This window comes from Molothrus ater, chromosome 5, assembly GCF_012460135.2.
Source record: "Molothrus ater isolate BHLD 08-10-18 breed brown headed cowbird chromosome 5, BPBGC_Mater_1.1, whole genome shotgun sequence".
NCBI classification, from domain to species: Eukaryota; Metazoa; Chordata; class Aves; order Passeriformes; family Icteridae; genus Molothrus; species Molothrus ater.
The window spans coordinates 23,078,688-23,091,062 of record NC_050482.2 but is presented as its reverse complement, the minus strand read 5'-3'; positions in this window follow the sequence as shown (position 1 = coordinate 23,091,062).

The window sequence follows — 12,375 nt, the reverse complement described above, 5'->3', positions numbered from 1 at the left end:
TGGCTCTTAAATGCAGGAGCATTGAACAGAAAGATGGGGTTTATGCCTATTTTTTCCTTCCTTCCTTCTTCTTTCCTCTATTAAAAAATATGCTTTCTTTTTGAAATAAAGATTTTATATCAGCTCTGTGTTAGGCTGAAAGACTGTGGCTGTCATGTGGTAGCTTTCCAGACCCATGAAGAGAAGAGGGGGAGAGAAGGAAGCAGTTCCATTGCATGACCGTGCAAATAGTGTCAAGGGAATAAAACCAGATAGGTCCATTAGGAATAAGAGTATGTGCAGAGAATGAAACCAGGCTTCTGTCACACCATGTTTTTTCAAAATGAAAAAAGTAGGCATTTAAAGTCCATGAACTCAGGAAAAGTATATGTGAAAGAAGGGAAATGTGATTATGGATGATAAATAGACTTTGGCAAAAGAATAGGATGGAAGTTCATGAAAATAAACAGCAAGAAGCAGTTAACTAAGGTTCCCTTGAAACTGGGAAGTCAACCCACTGTGTATATATTTCTGTGGAAATCTCAGTCTAAAAAAAACACTTGAAGACTAGAATATCTGGTTTTAAGTGAGGCTTTTGAGACAGTGGAGGTAGCGAAGTGTTTGTTTTGTGGGAAACTGGTGCCATGCTATAAATTGAAATTAAATAAGCAACCAGTAATCTAGGCTCTCCTTAAACTCTATGTCTGTCCTAAGGGCTAAGAACTAAGTCCTTTGAGAATTAAGACTGTATACAGCAAAACCTCTCACTCTGCTGGTAACCATACTTAAGATGGTACCAAAATTACAAATTCAAAATAAATTTCAAATTTTAGTGTGAATATTGGATCCCTGTTTCATTGGGAAATATAAATTATTTTTTTCATTGAGAAATTAGAGAACTCACAAGAAGAAAAAACTTGTCCTTGTTAGTAAATTAGTATTTTGTGTCAAGAGAACAGAAATGGACAAATGTGGAAAAAAAATGCAATACCCAAGTCAAAGATGTAGAACAATAAAACCTGTTCATTCTTTTGTTATCTGTATAGGAAGCCTGTAAAAGAAGCTCGCAGGTCAGGAGGTGATTAGACTGTAAAAGCTCTGAGCAGTGTGAGTAGCTACATACTGAGAGAGTTCATGCCTCATGGTCAATAATGCTGCTGGACACTTCCTAGGTAGACAAGTACAGGTGCAAAGTCTCTCACTAAAGCTTCTTTAAAATCAGTGATGCACTGGTGGAAAAGGGGCATCCCTTGATTGGGACATCCACACTGCTATTTAGAAAATTGAACAATTAAGAGTAAAGGAATAAATAAGCAATATCCCCAATACTTAGATTTCACTTTACCTGAAGCTGAGTCCCCTGAAGTAGGAAGTAGGGATTACTATGTAGGAAAATGATTTGGAAGTTATCTAGTAATTTTATGGAAACCTCAGCTCACTGTTCAGCAGCGGGTCACAAAAGTGCTAAGAATGACTCAGTAAGAGATAAAATATAAAACAGAAAACATTTTTACACTGTGTAAATTGAATTGCAGTTAGGTCAACGTAGTGTAAAATTCTGGTCTGCTCTGTTACAAAAAGACAGCACAGCTAGGAAAACGTTCAAATTGGAGGGTCAAAGCTGTATCATGACAACATAGCTGAGGAACAAATTAATTGTCTGGGACTCTTCTGGATGGGAAAGAGGCAGCTTCATGAGAATTTAAGAGGGATCTGTAAATTAAGTAGTGATGTAAAAAGGTGTGTGTTTTGATAGAAGTAGTGGTATGGAGAAAGCCAGTCCAAAATGAAAACTGAGCAACATTTTTTCACATGTGGCATGCTTACATTACAAAATTGAATATATAGCTAAAATCCCTGGATCAGAAACTCACTGAAGATTGATCAGTAGGAGTCAAAAGAGCTTATTGAAGGAAGTATTCCAGGTTGCCTCTGACAGTTCTAAAATCCTCTGGCACTCAATGAAAGCTATTTGATACCAGACACTATGTTAGGCGACCTCCGGCATTAGGCAGTGCAGTTTCTTTTAGCTTCATGTCAGTGTTCCAGCATTTGGATGAACTTTTAGGATGAGGGGTATTTGTAGTACCACAAACTGAGAACCAATGTGCTAAGCACTCGAATGGAACAAAACACTGTCTATTCCTTGTAAAGACTATTGTCTGTGTGCACTGGGGAGCTGCAACTTTTGTTTATTCTAGATCTGAAATGAAAAAGGGGGAGAAAATACTTTAATGGATACTAATCTGAAAATCCCACTAGGTTGTCTCTCTGGATAGGAAGGGATAATTTGCATTCTTCTTTACCAAACTTTGCAAAATGTTATTCACACACAGTAAAGGTCAGAAATTCTGAGGTTTGTTTCACTTTCTGTTTTGCCTCACCAGGGAGGTGCTTTCCACTGTGAGTTGGCTTTTCTTGGCAAGCTTTTTCATCTCCCTCCTCATTCTGCTGGAATGTCTGGGCCATACATTTTTCTTCTTCAAGAGAGACAGCCTTTACCTTGACAGCAGAGTGTTCAATTTTTTTAGACTAAAATCTCTAAGAAGCAGAATTGCAAGAGGAGTAAGACTTGAGTTTTTACACTCTCTTCAGGGTATACATGAATAAAGTTAGGCTACACCATATGAACATAGTCCCTTCAATTTTGTTACTCCTCCCTGATTTGACTAAAATGCTCTGAGAACAATGTAACTAAAAGGAGAAAAATGTCACACTTCAGTGTATCTATGCCAATTTACAGTAATGTTCTCTTAGCACTTTCAAATCCACATCTTGCTTTTATTCTCATATAATATTCAATAAAGACAAAAACAAGCAGCTTTTTACTCTAGATAAATCTTGTATTTCGGAGCTATTTGAGCATGCAAAAGTTGTCAATAGGTTGCATAACTACTGCTTTCAGGTTTGTCCTTCCATTGGTCTTATATTTTAAAACCCCCAGTGATTTCCTACATTAGTTCATTATAGATATAAAGTCTTGATTATAAACATTACTTTAACTGCATGCTGTGTTCTCTTTTTATAGGGATAAGAATAATTCCCTTATTCAGTCCTCAAAAAAAATCCTGAAGGTGTTGAAAAGAAAAGCCCTAGCATATTCCAGCTAGAATAGAGAAATACTTGCTTTGTGACTGTACAAGAAATCTACCTAAAGCAGTAGAAAATGATAAACAATGTTAGGATCCACAACTGTGTTAATATTTTTAAAGACCTAGTATCTATTTGTGCCTTGTACCTTACTTTATGAAGATTACTCTGTATTGTGGCAGGTCTATTCCTTTCTGAACACTTATTAAGCAGTGTTATAGTAATTGAATCAAAGGTGTCTGCTCACATCTATTAAACTGGCTACTACCAATAAAAAAAAAGTTTTATTCAAGTTAAAGAGAACAATGAGGGGATTAGATGCAGTTGTTCAGCTACAATTTTTATATCTTTCTTTAAAAATATCAAACTTTTGAGGAATCCATGTTGCTGAACAGATTTAGTTAGTCAGGTAGTTGACAGTTAACTTGGTTTTCCTATTTAAGGTGGTATGTGTAGGTGGATACAATATAAGAAAATAAAGGTAGTATAGAAAGTAATCTTACCCCATTAAGGAGTTGCAGCTGAGCCAATTATTAGAGACTGGGAGCAGGCCTGACTTTACCAGGCCACAGCTGTAGCCAATAATAAGAGGGTTATAAAAGTGGAGTGGCTCATCGAGGGGAACTGGGAGTCAGTTGGCTACTATGAGGACAAGGAAGAGTCAGTGCCTAGAGAAGCTGCCTACAAGAAACATCAAGGAGGTATGAAACTCTAGCAATATGGAACCTTTGTAATATAATGACTATAGAACTCTTGCAATATAATAATGACAGGTATAAGGCTTTTTTTTCCTCAAAGAATATATAATAGTTATACTGTATTTGCAGTCATGAGGGTTAGTGAAATAGAAACAGGGAGCAATGTGAAGATAATTTTATGTTTCTTCTGCCTTCAGAGTTTTAGCCTTTTAATTTCAAATCAGGTTTTATGCTTTGCTTTCAGAAAAGGGCATATGGGATAGATGTTTAGATAAACTTTCCAAGTGTGAGTGTAGTTAGGTGCTGGAAGGGGTCAGTCAGGGAAGTGCTATGGAATCAGGGAATCCTTTTTTGCTAGATGTAGAGGAGTAGTTTTCCCTGTGATAATAAAAGAAATTTTGTTTACAGCTCTGTTATCTTTTAATAAGATACAAATTACATTGTTATTAGGGGTTGATGTGTAAAAATAAGTGCTCATCATAATTAAGAATTGTTCTAATAAATGTTCAGTTAGGTAGCTTGCATGAAAAGATGACAAGCTAGAGTGTCATCTGCTGTGATGAATTCAGTTGGATATGCTCTTCTTGATCAATATTATTTAAAGGTGTGTTTAATCTCTGTGTCATGTTATTTAAGGCTAGATTAATCCCAGGCTTTTAACGAAAGCAGATTCCGTAGATTGAAGGATTAACCAATAGTTGGATGAACTGGCCATAAAAACATGTGTTCCTTAGTCAGGGCTGGAAAACAAAGCAGTTCAGTAGTGTTGACTAACCCCTTATTTTAATTTAGGACGGTATCCCATACATCCCAGGGATCTTGCTGGTAGCCTAATACTATTGGAATGGCTAAGGAACTGAGGAATAAGCAAAAGTTAAGGTAGGAGTTACTTTAATATTGCTTAAAAAAAAATCTAGATTATGTATTAATCATTTTAAACCAGAGCAGAAATTTTCTTAGACAAAGACTTACAGTTTACATGCTTTTGCATGCAGAAGTGATGATTTCAGAAGTAATGATTACTTTTGAGAGTGTCACATCAGAACAGTTTTGCACATCTCTTCTATCACATTGTTGGTTGCCCTTGTAAGACATAAATACAATCTAAAATACGTACTGGGAAAACATCTCAGTGAAGTTTTAGCCCAGGACAAGGAAAGGAAAGACAGTTCTCAAAAAGAGAAAAGAGATGAAAATCCAACTTCAAGGTGTTTTTATTATCTGCATAAATGTTCAAGCTTTTCCAGTGCTGAAGTACTTTTCACTTTGGAAGTGCTTTCCAAACACTCACCCACAGCTGTTTACTTAAAGACTTCTGTTAAGAGGGTAAAAGGAATGTACTGAAAATGTCTCTCTGGAGGCTGACAAGCCTTATAATACAAAAGATTCTAAGTTTTCCTCTTCCCTATTGTTTGAATCTTAAGCAGTCATATTTAAACTCATGAAGGAGACATCAAAACATATTGTTCCTAATTACACCAGCACATCATAAAATTGTAACCTGATTTTCCTATTTAGCAAATGATAGTGTGATTTTAAATCAAACCCAAAAATTGTCTGTAATTCTGTCTGCGAAGACTCTTATAAAGTGAATTAATTATCAGCCTTTTATACATTTTATTAATTTTCAGTGTTGGCACTACCTGGTTACTTGGTTGTACATTATTTTCCAAAGTAAAGAGTCTCTTTATTATGCTTTAGTTTTAAAATTTCATCAAAAAATAGCTATATAGAAATAGTGATTAAATTAAAAAGTGTATTAGGAGGCTATTCAGCTACTTCATACTGTATTTCAGAGCAATTCGGGTTTGGTTATATTTTGCTTATGTTTTAATTTTTTTCAAAATCAAATCCTAAGTACATCTACTTCTAGTCCTAGAACATAACTCTATAATTAAAAAATATAACAAAACAACCCATAAAAGAAACAGGCTCCAACAAACCAGTAATGAGACAAAGAACAAAAATGCTTTTATTTGCTTTTCAGCCCCTCTAGACAATTCAGGTTATGTGTGAAATATTGAAAAATGACAGGAAAACATTTTAGATTTCTCAGACCTGAAAAATATCTTCCTTAAACCTTGGTTTTTCAACTGACCTTTGCCTGGAAGGCTAGTTTTATACATGACCTGTTTAATCAAAGTGGTCAAGATCACCGACTGGCAGTGTGATGTTCAGCCTTCTCCCAGCTGTACCACAGCAGTTCCACATGACATCCCTCCCCACTTTCAGCTTTCAAGCCCATCAGGCATGTTTTGAGCAAGCTGTGCAGCCCATGAGGCCAGAACTGAGAGGCAGTGTAGTGACTCTGCATGGGGCAGGACACAAAGAACTCATCAGACTCATGCCAGCTGCAATGCAGATGTTCTGTGTGGCCTCCTTCACTCCATTTATTCAGGCCACCTGGCTTTGGAAGATGTAAAAGTGGTTAAATCTAATTTCCAGCTTTACTTTCAGAAATACCATGTTGAGTAGGTTGTCAAAAGTCAATGCTTAAAAGATGTAATGTACTTAAAGGTATTTCTGAGGTAACTTCTGTGCCACAGTGGTTGCTGTTATCTTGCTCTGCAGCAATCATGCTGAGGCAGCTGGACTTGTGAGAGAAGCTGTACTGTTAGATCGAGAAGCTAAGAAGTATACTGTTATCTTTTCCTGCCTATCCATAAGAACAACAAAATAGCATGTTTTGCATCTTCACTTGTACAGTAATTTCTCATATACATTCACAATATGTGGAGTGCCCCGGGTGACACATTTCTGAGCTGGTTCATTGTATATTCTGGCAGCACCAAGAGAATGCAACAAACTGTTATATACTCTGGCATATATAATAATGTCTGGCCTTGATGGGGTTAGTTAAACCTATGGGTGGCTTGAGAGGCACTGTTGAGCATTTAGTCAACATTTCTGTGAAATGTGGTTGTCTTAAAACTCTCATTGCTAACAGAAGTGCTCTGGTAAACTAATATCCATCAGTACAAAGCCTTTTGATAGGGAAAAAATCGAGTTCTTGTTCCCTTGTGCCTAAAACATCCACATATCCTCTGAACTCAGTGGAGGCCATGATGTGGTTTAAGTTTTATGTTTGCATGGATGTTAACTGTTCTGAAATGAACAAAAATGTAATGACCAGAATGTCTGGAATGATTGGCACCTGGAAAAATTGGTGCAAAGCTACAGAGCTTGTTTGTCAAGCCTGCTGGTGGCAGGCACCCTAACTGCACCAGCACAGACTAAATCATCTACAGGACAGCACAAATAGCTGTGGCTACCTGAGAGCATTACATCCTTGTGTAATGGACACAATACAAGTGACAAAATTTGTTTGTAGGAGACTTTCATTTGTTTCCATGCTGCAAAGGAGCATCAGAGGACCACTGAACCTAGAAGATACTGAGATAGTAATGTGAAAAGTTGAAGTGGTTTGGTTCTGCAAGGCAACTACTTTGCCAAAGAAAGAGAGGATGTTCCTTATCATATGTGCAGTGAAAAGGAAGAAAGGCAGCCAAAGATAAGGAGACAGAATCAAACACAGTTTAGGGGGTGAATTGGAAGATGAGTGTTTATGGAATGAGGAGTCTAATTGTATTTTTCTATTGCATCTTCCTAAAGTGAGTTTATTTGAAACTAACACTGCTTCTGAGAAGCAACTATATAAAAAACAGTTCTTTTTTATCCACTGGTCTTGGATACTGACATAATAAGGCCAGGCTAAAGTGAAAAGGGAACATGGCAATGAAATTTCTTAGTTTACACAGAAGAAGAGGAAAGATCTTGTGACAGGACCTGGAGGACTATGACATTTCAATTCTACATTTGGGGTTTACTGAAACAGAATCTAGAACAATTAACTTCAAAAACAAACAAGCAAAATGCAGAATGTTAAATATCACAATTAAAAACAATTGTAAATGCTTCCCTTCCCTATGCAAAATGCCCTTACGGAATGGTTCTTTCCTTCATATTTGTTGCTTTTGTTCAAACAACTCCATGGCTGGCTTGCAAGCATCATACATTCCCACTGCATAGGCCACTACTTAGGATTCATCCTGCTCTTACTCTGGAGCTCTGGCTGAGGAATTGGTCTTTCCCTTCAGCCATAGGCTCCTGTTGCAGTGTGATGCAATATCCTGTTTCAGCTATCCCAGTCCCTCCCAGGTGTGCCAATACCCTTCCCTTCCCCTCCCCCTGCCTCCTGCTGAGAGCTGTCCATCAATCTCAGTAGACCAGCAATCGTCTGATTGGCAAAGTTCAAAAGATGCTTCTCAGCCCTGGGGTCATTGGGCTACCGAGGTGCCACTTCTCTCCTGAGACTTGTCCCAAGTGCCAGCTGCAACATCCAGCCAGCCAGGGGTGTCTCTGAGCTGAAAACACCACAGTTGCTGCCTCTGGTCAAGCAGCAAGGGCCAGAAGAGCCCAGGCACGTTCCACCCGGTAATATTGGGATCTTATTCCAATAGCCTCCAAACTGGTATACTTGCCTCTTGCTCTCCTTCTCCCCACCTCCTTCTTATGGGAGCTCTTCTGACCTGGTGCTAAGGAAGGAGGACACAGGCCTGGTGTGGGGCAGATGTTCCCATACATGCAACAGTTGGTGAGGAATTGGGATACTCTCATTGCAGACATCATTTGAGCCAGCAGGGAGTGGCTAGGACAGTCAATGACACTGGTATTCTCATATTCTTTTGTCATGGTTTGAGGCTGGTGCAATGCCAGTGCCCCCATGAGAATATATGCTCCCTGGTGTCTGCTGTGAGATGTGACCAGGAATAAGCAAAGCAGGCTCCCACTTAGAAATAAAACTTTATTAACTAAACTACAACTCTAAGTAACAAGAAACACACAGGGAAAATGAAAACTTTCCAAAAACATTTCTTCCTCCCCCCACCAAATTTTCAATAAGTCTGTCCCCCAAAATCACTGACTCTCAGTCCATCACCACCCTTTAGGTAATCAATCCTCAGTTCATCAAGAGGAGAGGAGTCCTTCTTGTACCATAGGCTTCCCCTGGAAACACTGTTGAAGCCTCGTGTGTTTCTGTGTCACTCGTGGCACCGCCTGGAGAATGTTTGCCATCGTGACCTCTTCCTTTCATGTCCAGTGCTCTCACCACTGAACACGGACCAGAGCTGCTTCTAGGTTGTCCTTTTAAGGATGCTTTGTCTCATTCCAAAAAGAGCACAGTCTCACCTTTGGGACACCTGTCCCCCCCCAAATTCCACCCCCTGGGGCCGAGGGGCACCAACACTGAACCCTCTTGGTTCTGAGCCATTGCCTCCCCCTGGATGCAGTCTCTGTGTCACAAGGAACATGGTTCTGTCCATGGCTATAACAAGAAGAGTCCAGCTAAAGCCACTCTATCATCTCTTCCCACCTAAGATTCTTCTCTACTCTCCCGACATCTTTCACTTGCCCGGACCTTCACACTTGCACATTTCCTTCTTCTATTTCATCTGTCTCTTCTAGGAAAGGTTAATGTTCTGCAAAGTTTTCATTGTCCGAAAAAAGGGTTAAAAGCTCAGGCTCTGCCCACTTCTCGTGGTCCCCCCCCCCCCCCCCGCTTCTTCTCCTTCTCAGCCATGCTGCCGGCACATGTTATCAAGTTTCAAGGTAGCACAGGCTGTACTCTCTCTCTTTGCTGGGGGGGCTGCCCGATGCCTCCCGGTGCTTCTCCCACCCTTCCATCCTCCGGGGGGCCTCTTCACCTCCCATCTCTGTCCAAGGCCCAGCCTACCTCACCCAGCCACATGGCTGCCCTCCCCTGCCCAGCCGGCAGCTGCTGGACAGGGGAGAGATCCGAACTCTTTCCCCACCGGAACCCAAGAGATCTTCTCCCGGGAGTGCTCTGCTTTTTAACCCCTGTGTTCTCAGAGGCGTATCCAGTGTCCCCAGTGGCCACACCAGGTGCCAATATTAAAATCTGAACACCTATAGCCTATCCCAGAAAACTTACTTCCTTTCAAACCATGACACTTTCCACTCCCACTGGTCATTTGGTAACATTTTCATCTGAATATATACAGCTAGGAAAATACTGCAAGGAAAATACTATTGTGCACTTAAAGCTCTGCTTTGCACTACAGAGCCCTTCTGCAGGTATGAAGCAGTGAAGAGCTCTGCTCGCAACAGAAGTGCATGGGAAAGTGTAAGAGTATTTGTGCAAATGCCTTTCATATAATAAACTCAGAAAATGTAACTGAAAGACAATAAGAAAGATCGAGATCACCTATGCAAAGAGATTATTCACTGTGTTAAAATAAGAGAATGATCTTGAGAGACAACAGAGATACAGAGATTAGAAACGGTTTGTAGGAAGACCTGAGAATGGAAATTCAAATACTTTAATCTCTGAAGTGTGAAGAAGAGGGGGACCAACAAGATGACAGAGAAATTATGTGGAGCATCACAAAATAAAATAATCACTTAAAGTAAAAAGGAACACAGATGATGTCAGAGGTCATAAGGCATTTCACTTTGTTCTGGGTTCTTGCAGACAATCTGGGCACTTTTTGATTACCAGTGATTCTTATCCATTTTTCAGCAGTAACCAGTGAATCTGAGCAATCAAACTGGCTACAAAATCCATAAATCTCTTATCTCTGAATAACTGCTTCAAGGGGATTATGTCAGCAAATAACTGTAGACGGGGAGAAGCAGAGAATTTGCTGATTGATTTCTTCCTCATGACATTCAAATTTGCCGTTTAAGCAGGAACCAGTATATTAATAAGACTTTGGTCTTCAAATGCTTTCCTGTATCCTCATGTCAAGCAACTTGCTGTATAATTAACATTTATAAATAAAGATACCTCTCTTTCACTGTAACCCTTCTGCCAAAACACAGTAGTGAAGACTATGCCTGAGACACAGAGATGCCTCTGAACAAATAACTCGATTGGCCCAGATTCTACCTAAACTTTAGGGAAGCTGGTGGGTTTGATAATCTGATAAACTGAGTATTGAGCTTTGCCACTGCCTAAAAGATCCTGTTCCTTTCCTCTTTTTCCATCATCTTTCAATAATGTTCTCCTGCTGCTTAATCTGTACCAGCATGAGGGCCCACTGGAACTCCCCAGCTGTCAATTCAATTCCCTCACATGGCAGAAAACAGCCCAGCTGTGCTTTCTCCTGAAAGATGTAATGAGCAGCACCACCAGGTAGGAAGAGAGGAAGGGAAAGAGCAGGAGCAGAGGTAAGGAAAGTGACACATTCTGCACTTGGGATGGGGCAACCCTGGGTGTAAAGACAGACTGGGGAATGAGAGACTGGAAAGCAGCACCACAGAAAGGGACCTGGGGGTCCTGGTTGCTGACAAGTTGAATTTTAGTCAGCAGCGCCCTGGCAGCCAGGAGGGCCAACCCTGTCTTGGGGTGCATCAGCATCAGGCACAGCATTGCCAGCCGGGCAAGGGAGGGGATTGTCCTGCTCTGCTCTGAGATGGGGCAGCCTCACCTCAAGTGCTGGGGGCAGTTTTGAGTGCCAAAATATAAGAAAGATACAAAGCTGTGGGAGAGTGCCTAAAGAAGGAGCACAAGGAAGGTCAAGGCCTTGAGGGAAAGCCATATGAGGAGCATGTGAGGGAATTTGGTCTGTTCAGCCTGGAGGAGATGGAGGTGAGATCTCATCACAATCTACAACTTCCTTGTGAGGGAAGAGGAAGGGCAGACACTGATCTCTTCTCTGTGGTGAACAGTGAGAGGACTTGAAGGAGTGGCCTCAAGTTGTGTCAGGGAGGTTTAGGTTGGATATTAGATAAAGGTTCTTCACCCAGGGGGTGTTTGGGCTCTGGAACTGGCTCCCCAGGGAAGTGGTCACAGCACCAGCCTGACAGAATTTGAGAAGCATTTGGACAATGCTCTTGGGCTCATGGTGTGACTCTTGGGGATGGTGCTGTGCAGGGCCAGGAGCTGGATTCAATGATCCTTATGGGTCCCTTCCAACGCAGCAGATTCAGTGATTCTCTGCTTGCCTGCTTTCACTGTGAACCAAAATCAGAGAGCTGAGCTTAAGTAGACTTAAGACATGAATCTTTGTTCTGTAGAGCAGAGTAAAATCACACTATCATTAACGTTTATAGGTTTGAATGGGACAAGGAGAGAGAATCTGGGTTTTACTGTGCTGGGGTTGATTTTAACTTCCGTGGTATCAAATCTTCTAATGTACAGAACAGTAATGTATTTTTACTGTTTTCTTAATTTTGTTCTGTTCTTCCCCATTTACTGCTTATAATGGGACCACACGCAGGATTAAACACACTACAAATCTACTTGCAGTCTGGAATGAATTTAAGGAGAAGTAAAAAATCAGGGAGGGTGGAGCTAAGCTGGTTTTCTCCAACACAGCTTCACAAGATGCTTTGCTTGAATATTTACAGCGCTATGGAGGCCTATTCTTCCTGAAGCTTTTAACTAATTTTTGAAGTTAGTGAGAATTTATGGCCCTTGGCAAAATTTTTAGCATACTAGAAAATAAAAAAGAAATTAAAGAGTTGAGCATAAACAATGAAAGTTGCATGTAGGTTTGCTCTGTGAAGATGACAGATGATTACAATGCGTATCAGTTTTTTTTAGAAATTATCAGTTTGCGTATCAGTTAATTTAGAAATTATC